We start from the raw sequence: 13,522 nt of genomic DNA, 5'->3' as shown, positions 1-13,522 counted from the left end.
TATGGGGTGGCGTACTAATCACAGTAGTCGATACATTGGCAGTAATCTCTGAAGAAGTCGTACATATAATTAAATGCACTCCGGTGGACGTTAAGTATCGACACACGCAAGAATGTTATCAACAGTAACCAGTATCTAAAGGAAATGAAACATATTTTTTAGCGCCGAGGACTCACATCTTGTTTAAAACAGGAACACAGACTACATGTAGCCGTATAATTCCAACAATGTATTGTATCTTTTAAATGACGGACGGTATCGAATAACACCAATTCTGGAATACAGCAAATTACCAGCGATTATAAAACCGAACAGTAAACCTACGTGGCAACATAATGATCCTGGACCTTTGGCAGCAAGCGGCATTTATACTAATAGTGAACTTGAAAATTTAAGGGATCAAATAACGTTCCCAGCAGAAAGAAATGGAATTTTAAACACGATGGCGCGCGGCTGTAAAGGGAGAACCAGTACTAACACAAGGAATATCACTCTCTCACCTTCGGGATGACAATTCATTGGAAAAAATAACGGAAAATGCTTGGAAGAAAATTTGGGGAACGTTTTTATCCATCGGCAATGCAAGTGCGGGAGTAATTGGATTATATTTCTGCCTAAGAACAACTAAATTAATAGTGGATACCATCATACATGGCTATGCACTTCATACTATTTATGGATAGGTCAATATATTTAATTGGAGCGCTATGGGACTCAGTGACGAATTTGCTGTTACATTTAACAAGAGGAACAACACGAAAAGAAAAAGATCAAACATCCTTGTCATCAGAAATAACAAAAACACAAGCAACATTAACACAAGTAATAACAGAAAATGAAAACTCAGAAACAAATACATTACATTCACAACAACATACAAGTAATATTATTTGCTCTGCTCCTGAGATTGAAATTAAAGATATTAAGAATAAAACGGTTATCCACAATGAAACTCAAAACCTATATCCGCGATTATAAACGAAAGAAAGATAAACTCTAAATTCTTTAAGAAATCAACAATAGGTATCATTTGAGTCAGGTTTCGGTTTACGATAAGAAGGCTGCCCGAGGGACAGCTCGTAAATGTAAGTCAGTTCAAATTCAGACACGGCCGAAGCTAACAAGGGGAGGGCGCGAGGACCGGGAAACGGATCTGAATGAAACTTATTCCTATAATAACGCTTCACTAACAGTAAAACATAGTAAAGCGCTAGCGCGCAACTCTCAGCCGTTTTCGAGATAGAAATTCGTGGAAACCTTGCGACGCAAGTCTACCGGTTCGCTAGCACAGAGCTTCGACGAAGCGGCGTAGCCGCGCGCTTTAACAAGCACACAGATAGCAGAGAGCGTAATTCAATACTCAGTGCCTCAGCACTACGAAGGTGGAGCCAATCACGAATGTAAGTGATAGAGATACAACGGCCGTTGAGCCTAATAACATAAAAGCTAGCGACATAACCTCGCATGTAGAGTTGGACGAGTCCACTCTACGAGGCCCACTAGGAAAGCCTCTAAATATCTCTGGAATAAGCAGAGCAGCAATAAAAAGGCTGCAAGGTCAGATATTAGGGAAACGAAAAGACAGGCGTCATAACCCGATGCCAAATATCAACCCGCCAAGGATGAAAAAGTTACGACAATCTAACGGGCCAGACAATGAAAATGAGTCGCCTGAATCTACTCGTACCATAACGCTGTCACAAAAAGGCGAACCAGATCAAAGAAACGGAAACCTCAATAAGGGAAGCACACCGGAATACAATATTAAGGTGACGAACAAATACTCACCATTAATCGACATCACAAATCAAATGGAAACCGATTCAGAGGAAGCGGAAAATATAATTAAGGAGCTGAGATCTCGTAATCAAACCCGTAATGCGGACATAGACAGCATCTCGCAGAGCTCGTGTACAGACGGACAGGAGGAAGCATCACAGCATACGCGAAATACACAGCCAGGACCCTCGGGCACTCAAAAGCAGAACGAAGAAAGGAAAAGCCAGTCCAGTAAGAAGAATCAAAGCAAAGAAGGGAGGCCCCCGCCCCTCAATATACTATACCAAGACCCCATGGATACAGAGCGACTTATAGTAAGCCAAATTTAAAACTCAGATTTTGTAATAAAACACGTAAACGATAAAAAGCATGTGCTACAGATGTTCTCGTTGGCCGATTATCACCGAGCGAAAAAATTATTAGAGTCAGCGCATACGTGTTTTTATACGTTTACCCCCAAAAAAGAAAAAACAATTTCAGTTATTCTAAAAGGCATAGATCACTTATATGATCCGCAAATAATTCTTGACGAGCTAAACGCATTAAACATTGAAGAAGTAAAGTTCCAAAAAGTAACGCCGTTTAAAACGAAAAGATCGGTCAATGAGAACATATCACTACCGATGTTTATGGTACAGCTGGAGGCAGGAAGTAAAGTACAAAAACTGCATAAAATTAATAGAATTTGTCACCATGTCATAAAATGGGAAAAACTTAAAAATAATGAAACAATTCAATGTAAAAGATGCCAAAGATTAGGACATACAGCCTCCAACTGTAACTTGAGATATCGATGCGTGAAATGCAGCGAATCCACATGCCGGGAAAATGTCCGATTACTCCCGATAGCATAATTGACAGATCTAAATTGTTCTGTGCAAACTGTAATAGCCATGGCCACCCGGCATCTTATCGAGGATGCCCGGTGCTCTTAGATCTAAAAAGAAAAATGATGGAAAAGAAGGAGGAAGTTAAAGAAAAAAAAAGACAAAAAATTAATAAGCATGAAGAACTATGTAAAAAACAACATTAGTTTTGCGGAAATACTTAGAGGCAACTCAAGTCAAGAAGAGTCACAATCTAAGAGAGGTCCTCTACCTAATAGCTTCCCTTCAGTAGAAATAAATGACATGCTAAATGAATTCAAAACTCAAATGCTAACAATAATACAAAAACAACAAGAACAAATAAATAATATGTTACGAAAGCACAGCAGGCGCCGCCTGTTGTGCCGACACTCGTCAAACGCTAGGTGGCTGTACCTATATATATTTTTACTTTGCCGAAAGCCACCTACCTTTTTTCTTACAGACTTCTCTCTCTCACTCGCTCAAGTCACGACACGTGTATATTTCCTTTGAGTAATAAAGCTCTTTTCTTTCTTATAACTAAATTAAGTTCAACGTTGCAGTTTAGTTAAACTCCTTCATCACCTCCTCGAACTCTGCGGGCAAGTGATATTTGTCACAGGTTATGGGCCCAGCACGCTTCCACTGCGCAAGAAAATAGACTGTTACCTAGCCCGGCGTGACGAGGTTACGTTCACGTGAAGGGCGCGTGGAAGCGTAAGAGTGTGCACGAGGCGTGTTATAGTGAATAGTCAGTCGTCCGGAAAAGTCAGCGAGTGAAAAGCCGACATGGATACCGATCGAAGCCCGATCTCGAAATTCGACGGTAGCAACTGGCAACGGTGGAAATTTCAGGTCACCGCGGTGCTGATAGCCAAGGATGTTTTCGAGCACGTCGAACAGGACATCAGAGAGCCGGAAATACGTACGAAGGAGTGGTTCGAATGGTCGTTGAAAAGGAACAAAGCCATGGCCATCCTCTCAAGTACAATCGCCGATGATCAGCTGGATCATGTAATCACCTGCACAAATCCATCGGAAGTATGGGCGACGTTGCACTCGATCAACGAGCAGGCGTCGAGTGCGTGCAAATCAGGGCTGCTCCACGAGTTCTTCACGTACTCGTACCAGGAGGGAGACAGCATGGCGCAACATGTGGCTAAGGTGAAGAATATTGCGGCGAAGTTGCAAGCTGTGAAGGAGAAGCAGAGTGAAGCTGCGATCGTCAGTAGAATCATCTCGACGCTGCCTGGGCGGTACGGTGCGTTCGTGTCGGCATGGAAGATGCAGAAGGAAGCGGACAGGACACTTGTGAATTTAACAGCGAGGCTAAGCGAGGAGGAGATGACTCACGTACAGCGCGAGAAGACGGAGGCGTTTTCGGCGAGCAAGGCGCGATCGGGCAAGAAGAAGAAAGGCAGTCGCGGTCGACCGGCGAATGAAAGCCGCGGGAGATGTGCTTCGGTTGCGGAAGTACAGAACATTTCAAGCGTGACTGTCCGAAAGTCAAGAAAGGTAAAGGACAAGCTCAAAAGAAGAAAAAACAAAGTCAGGCAAACAGTCAAACGAAGGATGAGACGGACGCGTCTGCATGGTCGGCGGAAATCGGTGCGGAGGCAATGATGTCAAGTGCCGGGGACAGCTGGATCATCGATTGCGGAGCGACACATCACATGACACCTCGTCAGGACTGGTTTGAGACGATGGAACCATATAGTGCAAAAATCAGGGTGGCCAATGGGAGCTTTGCGGTGGCCAAGGGTCGCGGCAATGTACGGCTGGAGCTGTTGTACAAGGGTAAGCGGACGAAGAAAGTACTTTCTGACGTATTGTGGGTACCAGAGTTGCCCAAATCGTTATTTAGTAGCGGAGCTGCAGCCGACCGCGGCTGCGAAACTTTCTCGAAGAAAAATCGAATGACTCTGGGCAGCAACGGCAGGGTCATCGGTGAAGCTTTCCGAAAGAAAGGCAGTTTGTATCAGCTCAACGCGCAGGTGGTGAAACCCGAGTACACGGCATACGCTTGCGAGACACCCGCGAATGGTGAAAAGGCAAGCTCGGAGCTAATGTTGGCCCATCAGAGGCTAAGCCATGCCTCACTCAAAAAGATGCGTAAGATGGTGGAAGTTGGTCTGCTCAACCTGAAAATACCGGCTAAATCGAAGCTGTTCTGTGAGGCATGCATGTATGGTAAATTGACAAGAGCGACGTTCAAAAGGTTAGAAGATAGACGCAGTTACTTGCCCGGCGAGCTCATTCATTCGGATGTAAGTGGCCCACATGAGAAGTCCGTTGGTGAAGCTAAGTGGTACGTCCTGTTCAAAGACGAGGCAACCGGGTACAGGTTCGTATACTTCATGTATCAGAAAAATGAAGTGTTGCAAAAGTTTAAACAGGTTGCAGCCATTGCGAAGGCAAAATTCGGCAGACCGGTGAAGTACCTGCGCTCCGACAGAGGGACCGAGTACGTCAATGAGCAGTTTGCAACGTACATGCGGGAGAACGGGATCGAGGCTCAGCTCACTGGCCGACATTCTCCAGAGCAAAACGGAAGAAGCGAGCGCGACAATCGGACGATTGTTGAGGCAGCAAGGGCTGGATTGCATGCCCTCGGACTTCCGAAACGGCTGTGGTCGTGCGCCGTAGACTGCGCTGTTTACACACTGAATAGGACACCGTCGGAAGGAGAAGATACTACACCATTCGAGAAGTGGACAGGAAGCCAGCCAAAGATTGATCACCTCCGGACATTTGGGTGTGATGCGTATGAGCAAGTGCCTGCTCAACACCGGAACAAATGGGAGGCGAAGGCAGCAAAACGGGTGTTCATTGGCTACGAAGGTGAGGGGTGTTACGTCACGGCTTTTGGACAAATACTCGGATTGATGCTAACCGCGATGTAACACTGTTTTCCCTCTTTCGACACTACTACCTCGGCGTAGTGTAAAGAAGCCTCTCTTTTGTTATTTCAGGACAGTCTGCATACACCGACTATATCCCGGGACTGGCGAGAGGTGTCGTTATCGGAACGGTACGTGGAAACGGAAGCAAGGATCTTATTATACAATAACGTCTCAAACAGGCGTGATTGAGGACATTTTATTATATCTTTATTCAGTAGCCGGGAACCGGCTGTTGTTTTATAGTAGGGGTTCTGAGGAATAAATTATTATGACTTTGATTCATGTGCAATGTTTATTTCAATTAGTAGATAAGGAACGGAACAGGGGGTAATTTATAATGTTGCGAAGCTAAAGTTTAACATTGAATTTATTATAAGGATAAGGAATACAAAATTATTACTTCGCTCGATTATTAGAACTAAACTTACTATTGTCACGCTGATTCTTACGGAAGGAGCACCCGTCAATCAACCGTCGAGAACGGATGGTCCTAAGCTCGTCAACCAGCCGGAGCAGCTTTTGGTACGGAAGGCCTACTGACGTTAGTTTAATAGACAAGGATTCGATACTTAATTGTGCAAAAAAATGCGCTGAATGCTAATTGCTCCGGCTGAGTACGGGGTTTTTATAATGGTACATTTGAACGCCTGCCGAATTTGTTATGTTCTGATTCGCTAGTGGACGAATAGAGATGGTAATTATGGGAGGTTTCTCCGGCTTCTATTGGTTAGAATTATTTTCCTTCCAGAAGGTTCCGAGGAGGCTTTGGAAGGAGTCAAAGGACACTTAGGTCATGCGGCTATAGTTCGCGACTGGTAACCCGAGTATTTTCCTCGCGTTATCAGTTTGACGTTTATTCATTGAGATGAAACTAAATCTTTTTCGTCCTTTGATTCCTACTGCCGTTACGGTGCAACCGAGGCATGAATCATTCATATGGTAGGGGGCGGCTGCAACATCTTAGGTGGTCTTAGAGCTCGAATAGAATCGTAGCGAAGTTAAGATTAATATGAAAGCGAAAGGAGACAAGGCAGTTATAATTGGTAAATCCTGAAGAGTTTTGAAAAAGGGAATAAAATTTAATTCGCGTGACGTCACAGGGGCCCAACTACAAGCTATACAACCCGACATCAAGGAAGATCACCGTCTCAAGGAACGTAAAATTTAACGAGACTGAATCAACGGCAATCGGTGGTGGCGAGAGGCACGGATGGCCTCTGATCATCGAGGAAGATGTCGTTCCTTCGGAAGAAGAAATTCAACCGCAGCAGACTGCACAAGGGCCAAATCTGCGTGACCGGTCAGCGCTGCGGCCGCCGGAAAGGCTTCAGGTTCAACTCGTGGAGGCTGAAGAGCACATGGCAATGCTCTGTGAACTAGAAGAGCCGGCAACATATGAGGAAGCAATGTCGGGAAATGCTGCCAAGGAATGGCAGACGGCCGTGAAGAGAGAATTGGACGCTCTGGCCGAGAACAACACTTGGAAAGTATGCAAACTGCCACCAGGACGGAAGGCGATCAAGGCTAAGTGGGTATTCAAAGTTAAGCGCGATAAAGATGGAGATCTAGTCAAATATAAGGCCAGGTTAGTCGCTAAAGGCTTTCTGCAACGAAAAGGAATCGACTACCGCGAGACATTTGCGCCGGTTGCGCGATACGAATTGATTCGGGTACTGCTGGCCGTCGCCGCTTCCAAGGATTATGAACTGGGACAGTTCGACGTAACAACAGCGTTCCTATATGGTGAACTAGACGAAGAACTTTATATGGAACTGCCGGAAGGATACAATGCGTGTCAGGACAAGTACTGCCGGCTGCTGAAATCTTTGTACGGTTTAAAACAGTCGCCCCGGCAGTGGAATAAAAAATTCAAAGAGTTCCTGGACAAGTATAACTTCGTGGGGCAAGTTCGGCGGACCCGTGCATTTACCGAGGGGAAGTCAACGGAGAAGAAGTTCTGCTTGTGTTGTACGTCGACGATGGGCTCTGGTTGCCAAGTCAAAAAGAGCAATCGAGACAGTCTTGGAGAATCTGAAAAAGGATTTTAAGGTGACAGTCGGAGAGGCACATTACTATGTTGGTCTGGAAATCTTTAGGAAGCGAGAGACGAAGGAAATCTTTATCTGTCAACGCGGGTATCTGAAGAAAGTCATTGAGAAGTTTGGCATGATGGACTGCAAGGAAAGTTCGGTGCCAGCTGAGGCCTGCTCAGGTCTGAGCAGTAAGATGAGTCCAGACAACAAGGAAGAGCAAGAAGAAAGCGGTGGGCTCACTAATGTTTGCAGCGGTGGTGAGTCGGCCCGACATAGCATATGCGGTGGCCAATGTGAGCCGTTTCCTAGACAAACCCGGCAAGGAACATTGGCTGGCCGTGAAGAAAATTTTACGGTATGTAAAAGGAACCATGAACTTTGGTCTACTGTACAAGGCAGGTAACGACAGCCTACAAGGATATACAGACTCAGATTATGCTGGTTGTGTGGACACTCGAAGGTCAACGAGTGGATTCATATTCATCAAGGCAGGAGCTGCTATATCGTGGATGTCACAGCGACAGCGAATCGTGGCATTGAGCACGACAGAAGCAGAGTACGTTGCAGCAGCTGAAGGAGCCAAAGAAACAATTTGGTTGAAGAAACTCCTGAATTCAATGGGAGATCGCATCGGCTGTGTCGAGTTAAAAATCGACAACCAGGGTGCAATAAAGCTAGTCCAGAACCCTGAATACCACAAACGCACGAAACATATAGACGTGCGTTTCCACTTCATCCGTGACAAAGTAGAAGAAGGGACAGTTGCAGTTGACTATGTGAAGTCGGAGGAGCAATTAGCGGATATACTGACTAAGGGCCTAAGGAAGGATGTGTTCAACCGACTACGAGAAGGCATCGGGATGATTAGTGGAGCTGGATGGGTTCGCGATTGACTCATGTAATGGGAGTGTTACGAAAGCACAGCAGGCGCCGCCTGTTGTGCCGACACTCGTCAAACGCTAGGTGGCTGTACCTATATATATTTTTGCTTTGCCGAAAGCCACCTACCTTTTTTCTTACAGACTTCTCTCTCTCACTCGCTCAAGTCACGACACGTGTATATTTCCTTTGAGTAATAAAGCTCTTTTCTTTCTTATAACTAAATTAAGTTTAACGTTGCAGTTTAGTTAAACTCCTTTATCACCTCCTCGAACTCTGCGGGCAAGTGATATTTGTCACATAATATAACAACTTTAATAGAAAATACAGATAAAAAAATAAACTATGTATTTTAACATCATTGAAAATGGAACTGCAAGAAATGGCTAATACAGATTGCAGCAAGAAAATTATATCAGAATTGAAAATTATTTCAATTAACGTAAATTCTATTGTATCAAATCAGCGCAGGTCATCCCTGACAAATCTGTTAAAGGCAAAAAAACCCGACGTAGTTTTTCTCTCGGAAACAAAACTGAGAGCGAATCGTGTAGTAAATTTCCAAAACTACAACATGGTCAGGAATGACAGGAAGAATAGGATGGGTAGAGGAACTGCGATACTTATAAAAAGAAATATTGAATTCAAAAGAGTAAACATACAACTACAGCAATGTGAGACACTCATTGAGTATACAATAATCAAAATAAAAATCAAACCCAATACTCACCTGATATTAATTTCAGTCTATGCACCTTGTAGAAGCCAGAAGGAGTTCATCCCGGAACTGGATCTGCTATTTAAAAGGCTTTAGCTAGAAAAAGAACAAAACTATTACATAATTGCAGGTGATCTAAACGCTAAACACACTAGTTGGTCAAATTCAGAAAATAATCCTCGAGGTATATCCCTCAATGGATGGATGAGAACTAACGAATTTAAATATAGAAGTAAATTGTATAGTACGCTAACACCCTCCTATCCATTCGGAGAGTCATTCCCGAAGATATATTTAGGAGATAGGATATCTTCTCGGGATATCTTCGGGACGTCTTTTTGATATGCATGCTATGTGGGTTTTTAATCATTTTAAATATATATGTATCGAAAAACAGGCAAATTATGTATTTTCTGTTAAGACATGGATATTTCATCATTTCGATATCGATTCAAAGCTATTTTGATTTGCCTGTCAAATATATAATAACATTGCCATTATATAGAATGCAATATGAATAAAAAATTATATTGTATTGGCAGACATGGATAATGTAAATATTTTATAATTTGAGCATTATAATAATTGCGTTACAATATTAATTTTTTTAGGCTTCCATTTCCATTAAATAGTTACTTTATAACTGTAAAAGTCACAACAAAATTCCTGTTTGTAATTTGACAATTTTGAAAATTAAAATATTATATAATAGGTACATTTTCAGTACTACATCCGCTCATTTATTAAACAAGAAGTTAAATTAAGCAACTAATTAAATTATTAATATTAAATATTAATACAATAAGATATTTGTATTTACATTTATCAAAATAAAAAATAAGTTCAATTATAAAAATAAATATTAATAATTGGACTTATTAAAAATTAAATAATTTGTTCAGATATTGCGCTCGAATTCTTTTCGCGTTTTACAACGCCCGATCGTTTCACATAGATGGCGCGACGCGCGAGTCGCCACTCTCAAAGAGCCCCCGCCTCCTTCCTCACTCGTTAGGTGTCATGGCCGCACTTGCTTGCGTTTCTTCGAACGTGTCGAGTCCGTTATTTCTTTCTTGACGGATTGATCGTTGCGGCGCGTGTTCTGGAGACTAACCGAGCGAGAGTCGGATCACCAGGGAGAGCTCACCGCCAGGAAAGGGAGAGCTGCGGCAGCTAGCGTCCGAGAGGGAGGATCGAGGCGAGGAATCCGGTTCAGCGAGCGGAGTCCTTAAGGAGGTTGGTTAGTTCTCGGTGCGAGGCAGGCGGCGCGGCAGGGGGAAAGCATATAGGTTAGATTTTCGTCGCGTGAAATAAACGAATTTTAGCAAATAAATATGTGGAATGCATTTAATTGCTGTTTCTTAAGGTTTAAAAAGAGTTGTTTGTACAATTGAAACCCAAATACGTTATTATCCACATTGAAATGTGGAAATAATAAATGTGGTCCTGTTTTTTTTATTTTTACAATTTCTTGATAACTATAAAGACGAATCATTTCAGTCTTCGAGAAAGTTTTTCCTAAATATGTAAAGAGTTATTTGCACCTATTTTCACTAAATTCTTATCATTTTTAATATGCTTTCGAGAGTTACATTACAGGTTAGGTAACATTTTTGCTGTGTCGCCCGTGTATAAGAGAGAGACAAGAGTATAACTTCAATAATTAATTACTCGACAACCATGCAGACGATTATCTTCAACTTTGGCATATATGGACGACAGATTCCCATAGACGAATATTCTCCATTGAACTAATTCTTATCAAATTGATTTGACTAACCACCCTCCTTAAGAGATTCTCATTGGGACGCCATATTTGTTACTTTCATTTGGGGGTTCATATTTTTAGGGTTTATACCGTCATTTTTTAAGGATTAATCATTAATTGAAGGTTAACTATCACTTGAAGGTTAACCATCATCCGAAGAAAAACTCTTAAAGTTGGGTGTGATTTCGGACCGCCAATTGAAGATTAACCTTCAAATGATGGTTAACCTTCAATTGGTCCGAAATCACACCCAACTTTAAGAGTTTTTCTATGGTGTTTTTTTAACGGTTAACACCAAAAGTTGAGTGTATTTTTCCATAAGGGTTCAGTTTGATTAAGTATATAAAAAATGTCTCTATTTTTATTTTTTTGAGCTAGCAAATTGTATTCTTGGTTTTTATGGTGATTAATATTTTGTGCAACTGCATCAATCTTTTTGTTGCTAGCGATTAATATTTGTTTTTATGTATTCGATTACTGCGCAAGTGTTGCGCATTTCGTTAATTTTATCAGAAGTTTACTTATCTTCTTTTTGTACCACTGGATTTAAAGCAAACCAATATAAACACAATAATTGTAATTTATAAACGTTTTTTTTATCTTATAACTCATTCTCTGTTGATACCATATTCTCTAATCCCATTATTATCCTAATTAGCAGACAATGTTTTTTAAACGTTTGAAAAATATTTGAAAATCAGTTTTAAACACATATTACAAAACGTTTGAAAAACATTGCCTGTTGATTGAAACCGCAAAATTTCGGCAAGCTACAACAGGGGCTGGATTTTTGAATTTATTCGCAAGAGAAAGGTATGCGCAAATTCTACTCTTACAGAAAAGTTGCAAGTTGATCGCATGGCTTTTAGTTAATCAACTTGCAACTTTTTTATAAGAGCAGAATTTCCGCATACGTTTTTCTTGCGAATAAATTCAAGGATCCAGCCCCAGGTGCGCGCGCGCTGTGCCTTAAAAGCCTCATTAAGAACGTATAAAGGTCTTATTTGAATTTAATTAAATTTAAATTAGATTTAGAACTTATTAAGAACATATAAAGGTCTTATTTGAATTCAACATATTAAGAACATATAAAAGTTTTATTTGAATTTAATGAAATTTGAATAAAATGTACAACTTATTAATTTCATATATGGTTTCAATATGATTAATATTTAAATTGAATATATTAGCTAATTAATTCCTTATTAAGCCAAATTAAATACGAATATTTTGATGATGAAATGATACTGTAAGAAGTACGTATATATACTTTGTATACTACGAAACATACGTACGAGTATACACGTCAATTAAGAATATACGACATGTATTCATATGTTCGAGATTTTTAATCGAAATGTATATCGGCATTTCTTCTTATATTCTTAATTAAGTTTTATATATAGAACAAATATAAGCCATATTAATGCAGTTATTCAGCATTAATTTAAATCAAATAAAATTTAAATGGAGATTTTATTAAGGTCCATATAAAGTTCATATTTAACTGTTTTCTGCGGGACGTTGCATTCGCCCCCTACCATATGAATGATTCATGCCTCGGCTGCACCGTAATGGCAGTAGGAATCAAAGGATGAAAAAGATTTAGTTTCATCTCAATGAATAAGCGTCAAACTGATAACGCGAGAAAAATACTCAGGTTACCAGTCGCGAACTATAGCCGCATGACCTAAGTGTCCTTTGACTCCTTCCAAAGCTTCCTTAGAACCTTCTGGAAGGAAAATAATTCTAACCAATAGAAGCCGGAGAAACCTCCCATAATTACCATCTCTATTCGTCCACTAGCGAATCAGAACACAACAAATTCGGCAGGCGTTCAAATGTACCATTATAAAAACCCCGTACTCAGCCGGAGCAAAAAGCATTCAGCGCACTTTTTATTAACATAATTAGTCGAACCATTAAGCATCGAGTCCTTGTCTCTAAAACTAACGTCAGTGAAATAAGAGGACTTCACGTCCTGAACCTGCTCCGGCTGATTGACGAACTTGTGGGTCTTCCGTCCCCGAGGGTTGATCGACGAACTCTGAAGGTGCTTCTTACGCAGAGAAGTCAGCGTGACAGTAGTAAGCTTAACATTATAATAACCGAGCGAATTAATAATATTGTACTCCCAATTCATTGTATTAAAATCTGGTTTAACCAATAAACTCAATATTGAACTCTAGTTTCGCAAATATCCAATTTCAATTACCCTTTTTGTTGCATCCTTATCTAATTAAAATAGACGTCGTATGACGAGTAAATTCAATAATAATTTATTCTTCAGAATTACATATTCGTATTACATATTACTATAAACAATCCACTTCCATAAACAACAGCCGGTTCCCGGCTATCAAATAAAGATATTTAATAAAGAAAATGTCCCCAGTTATTCCTGCTCAAATATGTTACTGTACCCTGTAGAATAAGATATCCGCTCCCCTTTCCACGTACCGTTCCAATAACGACACCTCTCGCCAGTCCCGGGATATAGTCGGTGTATGCAGACTGTCCTGAAATAACAAAGGAGAGGCTTCTTTTCACTACGCCGAGGTAGTAGTGTCAAAAGAGGGAAAATAGTGTTACAT

Source organism: Temnothorax nylanderi, unplaced genomic scaffold (assembly GCF_030848795.1).
Source record: "Temnothorax nylanderi isolate EJ_2023f unplaced genomic scaffold, tnyl_v1.0 TNYL_tig0297_pilon, whole genome shotgun sequence".
NCBI lineage: Eukaryota > Metazoa > Arthropoda > Insecta > Hymenoptera > Formicidae > Temnothorax > Temnothorax nylanderi.
Note: the sequence above shows the minus strand (reverse complement) of the source record.